This window comes from Perkinsus marinus (genome assembly GCF_000006405.1).
Source record: "Perkinsus marinus ATCC 50983 genomic scaffold scf_1104296928266, whole genome shotgun sequence".
Taxonomy (NCBI): Eukaryota; Perkinsozoa; order Perkinsida; family Perkinsidae; genus Perkinsus; species Perkinsus marinus.
This window is the reverse complement of record NW_003216874.1, coordinates 90,301-95,916: the sequence shown is the minus strand read 5'-3', so window position 1 is coordinate 95,916 and position 5,616 is coordinate 90,301. Positions and strand designations below refer to the sequence as shown.

The window sequence follows — 5,616 nt, the reverse complement described above, 5'->3', positions numbered from 1 at the left end:
TATCGGACAACAGACATTCAACAATAGTATGATAGAGTGTTCAGAGTGAACCAGCGAGCGAGTAAAGTCCAAGTGTCTCGGAGTACCCCTCCTTGTTTCTCGGCTTCACTCGAGTTCCTGGTAATCCTCACGCTATCAGTGTTCTCTACAAGAATAAAGGTGTTATTCTGTCCGGATCGACGCGGTGAGGATGTCCAATCCGATGCTGTTCAGTATGAGAACAGATAAGCTGGCGGAATCTCAGAAACTGAAATGCCACCTCATGAGTAACACAATTGGGCTGTACTCACTGTCGATGGAATGCTGTGGTGGCAGCTACTTTCTACATCGTCCAGGAAATTATAAGATAGTGGCGACGATTGCTAAGGATGGCAAGCATCTCTCACTTGATGATCCGATAATATTCCACTGCTGGAATTTCGGAATCATCCGATGTACCGACGGTATGAGCATCTTCGAACGCTATCACCCGTATCTAATGTAAAGGATGATGCGGATGGTCCCATGGGAGCAACGATCTCTCCGTAATGGCGAATATAATCATCGAATACCTCCATTTGATAATGAGTATTTCAATGTCGCTCAAGTTGCTTTGTGTACTTCAGCTGGCGGCTTAGCGGCTACTGATATTTTGCTCCCATCGTCTGCACGCCTTTATGGGCATTCAGTCTTCGATCCCGTCGAACCACATTCCAGATCGAATCAATCATCAGTATTGACCTCCCATCGGAAACTCTGAACACTTGATCTGACGTTGGATTTCTCAGTCGTAAATTACGACTCGTAATACAGAACACGTCTGAATCAATCAGGAATTGAGAACGTGTGCCCAGTGTTGGAATATATGTTCGCTTTTCTCAACTGAATTTAAGAGCTTCCTTACTGACTATAGGAGTCTGTATACGAATTCGAGTAGAATGTACAGAAACCAATGCGGGTTTCTCAAAATTTCCTCAAAAATCTCATATCGTCGGCCAGTCATGCACTTGACCATGTGCATATCTCCCCACACTGTGTGTGCCTAACGGCAATCACAGCGATGTTCGGGAATACAAACAAATGTGAAATACATCCCTGTGGTAACCGCAGAATACCATCGAAATCTGAGGACTCTCCACAGTGCGGTTCGGTCCAGAAGAACGCAATCATTGGGAAAGGCGATGCACCTCTCTATGAGGCCCTCCGATGATGTTCGACCGATGGAAGTACATACTGCTAGCCGAAGATCTCCAACAATGGTCTACGCCGTAGCGCCAATTATCTACTTATTGTAAGAAGGTAAGAGGTGACGAGTATGGTATTTATTTGGACGAATTCATATTAACTCGGGGCTCTTCTAGTGATTGATATATCGAGGTAGTCGTACCGTATAAAACTCTACGAAACCTGGTACCAGTTTGATGACGTTCATGTGTTGTGTATCGTAGTCGGACTACGATATCATCCGAGGGGACTCTCAAGAGGCCACGTTTAATAAGGAGAAGAAGGGCGTGGAATAGGAACAGGGACTGATACGTAATGAAAGGAAGAGACATGTGTAATCCCGGCGGGACTTGAACCCGCAACCTTCGACTCCGGAAACCGACGCGCTTCCATTGCGCCACGAGATCGACGAAATCTAAAGAGTATGAACGCATGCCGCCGTTGAGAACCTACAGGGTGGCTTACCTTGATGGGAGACTCTCATTGAGGAGTTCTCAATTTGAATGGACGTGATATAATGTATGGACGAAGAAGGAGTCAGACAGGGACATAGAGAGCTCAGGTCCACCACCACAGTGGTTCATTCTGTCTAGAAGAAAGTCTGGGGCTTGTCGCTCCAAGTCGGTACTCAGTCCGCAGTTACTCGATCAAGTGCAGAGAAGACATGGGCAGGTACGAATGAGGCTTGAACTCGGCGAATTCAATTCGCACATGACGCTCGCGCGTCGGCACTCGAGCACGACGTGCTCGCGGAGCATGCCGAGCACTAAATCGTACTCGATAAATGCCACGAGCGCATATCGAAACTACGATCATTACAGGTTCAGAAATTGTTGTGGGCCACAACTTGTGGACTTTCAATGCAAAATTTACATTGCAAATAGAGGAAAGAAAGCATCATACAAGATGTGTACCAAGAAGGCATAACGCAAATTGGGTTACTCAATTACATCTCAAGTTCAACTTAGTTGACCCTCTCTCAACGGATACTCTGGCATCTTTTAAGGATACTGCATCATGCAACGTCGAATCAAAATCTTCCCGAATGTCAGTGCTAATCAAGGAGCAGCATCATTTACGATGATCGCTTGTGGGCAGTGTTCTGAGACTCGTTGTGCTGGCCACCTAATTGTACTTGAATGCGACCCTGATGGGCACGCGTGCTTTTGCTCGGGCCGAGCTATGGCCATCCCTATTATTATTAGATAGATATGTAGATCCGATAGCTAAGCTATTCAAGTTAGTCTTTTCTTGAGACTTCAATGGCAATGAGTTCAGTCCATGACGGCATACCCACAAGATCGAATAGCAGCACGGAGTTCTACTGTTAGACTGAACAGAGAATACAAAAGGGGACTTGTACGTGATGAAGGTAAAGGCCAATCTCAATCCCGGCGGGACTTGAACCCGCAACCTTCGGCTCCGGAAACCGACGCGCTTCCATTGCGCCACGAGATCGATGAAATCGCTCCATTATGATCTCACGCTGCTGTTGACAATCTCCATGACGGGAACGAAGACGACAATGCATGGATAGTAGAGGCAGGCCAGCGTTTCTATCACAAACCCAGCGTGAAATGTCAAACATGCCCGAACTAGCACAAACTTTTTAGAAGAAGAGACATTGTAACTGCATTGCATGCATGCAGTGTATGAATTTGGAGATTGTGGTTACGTTTGTGTTTGGAGATTTTTCCGAGGCTTTCGGATCTCACAACTTCTGTAGAACGTATCATGCTTTCGCCCCACTACCCACTACTCCAAAGTTGGGATTCCAACCTAAGTGATAGCAAACTCTGTGTCGCGTGAGTAAAACCTGATCGGACTGAGGGAGTGTCCCCAGCACGCAATTATGAAGCGTGCGTCCCCGCACGCAGACGATAGAGACTCATACCCGTAAGCTATGTGCGCGTGCGTGCAGAGCAAGTTGATATGATCAACTACTCTCACTCATGATGATTGACGCTGTGGCGTAGCAATATGCTGCGGCGTGCACTGCTAGTAGCAGTCTGCTACAGTACAATGATGGAACCCTCTGGTTCTTTTCACCCAACCCTCCCGACCCGGGAGATGTGTGAAGGTCAGCCTCACACATCAATCACGTTGCGGTGGCGCAGCGCCAATAATGCGGGCCTGCTGGCTCCGGGTTTCGTGTTGGTGCTTCTCTACCGCTACGTGATTCCTCACCCACACTCCCGTGTCAGAAGGGTTTTACTAAATGAATGTATGTTATCGGACAACAGACATTCAACAATAGTATGATAGAGTGTTCAGAGTGAACCAGCCAGCGAGTAAAGTCCAAGTGTCTCGGAGTACCCCTCCTTGTTTCTCGGCTTCACTCGAGTTCCTGGTAATCCTCACGCTATCAGTGTCTCTACAAGAATAAAGGTGTTATTCTGTCCGGATCGACGTGGTGAGGATGTCCAATCCGATGCTGTTCAGTATGAGAACAGATAAGCTGGTGGAATCTCAGAAACTGAAATGCCACCTCATGAGTAACACAATTGGGCTGGACTCACTGTCGATGGAATGCTGTGGTGGCAGCTACTTTCTACATCGTCCAGGAAATTATAAGATAGTGGCGACGATTGCTAAGGATGGCAAGCATCTCTCACTTGATGATCCGATAATATTCCACTGCTGGAGTTTCGGAGTCATCCGATGTACCGACGGTATGAGCATGTTCGAATGCTATCACCCGTATCCCATGTGAGGGATGATGCAGATGGTCCCATGGAAGCAACGACCTCTTCGTAAAAGAGAATATAAACATATCAAATATCCCCATTTAACGATGGGTATTTCAATGTCGTCGTACTCCAGTTGGGGCGTCCTAAGGGGCTACTAATATTCTGCTCCTATCGTCTGCACGTCGTTATGGGCACTCAGTCTTCGATCCCGTCAAAGCACGTTCTAGATCGAGTCAATCAACAATATTGATCTCCCACACACTGATTTCCAACACTCTGGGCACTCAACCTGACGTTGGATATCGCAGTCGGGATACAGAACACCTTTCAACACGTCTGAGACGATCGGGGATTGAGAACGTGTACCCAGTGTTGAGATATATGTTCGCTTTCCAGCTGAATTTAAGAGTTTTCTCACTAAATATAGGGGTCTGTATACGAATTCGAGTACAAATGTACAGAAACCGATGCGAGTTCTCGAGATTTCCACAAATCATATCGTCGGCCACTCATGTAGTTGACTGTGTGCATATCTCCCCACACTGTGTGTGTCTAACGGCAATCACGGTGATGTTCGGGAATACCAACAAATGTGAAATACATCCCTGTGGTTGTGTCCAGAAGAACGCAATCATTGGGAAAGGCGATGGACCTCTCTATGAAGACCCTCCGATGATGTTTGAGAGGTGCATTTATGGTATTTATTTGGACGAATTCATACTAACTCAGGGCTCTTCTAGTGATTGATATATCGAGGTAGTCGTACTGTATGAAACTCTACAAAATCTGATATAAGTCTGGTAGTGAGAATGTATTGTGTACCGTAGTTGGACTACGATATCATCCGGGGGACTCTCCGGAGGCCACGTTTAATAGGGAGAAGAAGGGTGTGGAATAGAACCAGGGACTGATACGTGATGCGAGGAAGAGACACGTATAATGATTATACTATAATCCCGGCGGGACTTGAACCCGCAACCTTCGGCTCCGGAAACCGACGCGCTTCCATTGCGCCACGAGATAACCGGTAACTAAAGGTATAAACGCATGCCACCGTTGAGAACCTACAGGGTGGCTTACTCTGATGGGAGACTCTCATCGAGCAGTTCTCAATTTGAATGGACATGATATAATTTATGGACGGAAAGGAAGTCAGACAGGGACATAGAGAGCTCAGGTCCACCACCACAGTGGTTCATTCTGTCTAGAAGAAAGTCTGGGGCTTGTCGCTCCAAATCGGTACTCAGTCCGCAGTTACTCGATCAAGTGCAGAGAAGACATGGGCAGGTACGAATGAGGTTTGAACTCGGCGAATTCAATTCGCACATGACGCTCGCACGTCGGCACTCGAGCAAGACGTGCTCGCTGAGCATGCCGAGCACTAACTCGTACTCGATAAATGCCACGAGCCCATATCGAAACTACGATCATTACAGGTTCAGAAATTGTTGTGGTTCACAACTTGTGGACTTTCAATGCAAAATTTACATTGCAAATAGAGGAAAGAAAGCATCATACAAGATGTGTACCAAGAAGGCATAACGCAAATTGGGTTACTCAATTACACCTCAGGTGTAACTTAGAAAAGTTGATCCTCCCTCAACGGATACTCTGGCGTCTTTTTAGGATATTGCATCATGCAACGTCGAATCAAAGACTTCCCGAATGTCAGTGCTAATCAAGGATAAGCACCATTCAGAATGATCGCTCGTGGGCAGTATTC

At 46.7% G+C, this 5,616-nt stretch overlaps 3 non-coding genes across 3 annotated transcripts; all 3 read right to left on the bottom strand.

The window, feature by feature from the left end:
* Positions 1-1,538: 1,538 nt before the first annotated feature.
* On the bottom strand, positions 1,539-1,610 carry Pmar_PMAR015196. The gene has a single exon. It is a non-coding gene; the product is annotated as a tRNA-Arg (tRNA).
* Positions 1,611-2,589: 979 nt separating this feature from the next.
* On the bottom strand, positions 2,590-2,661 carry Pmar_PMAR015195. Its single transcript has one exon. It is a non-coding gene; the product is annotated as a tRNA-Arg (tRNA).
* A 2,183-nt stretch (positions 2,662-4,844) lies between these two features.
* Positions 4,845-4,916, bottom strand: Pmar_PMAR015194. Its single transcript has one exon. It is a non-coding gene; the product is annotated as a tRNA-Arg (tRNA).
* Between the last annotated feature and the right edge of the window lie 700 nt (positions 4,917-5,616).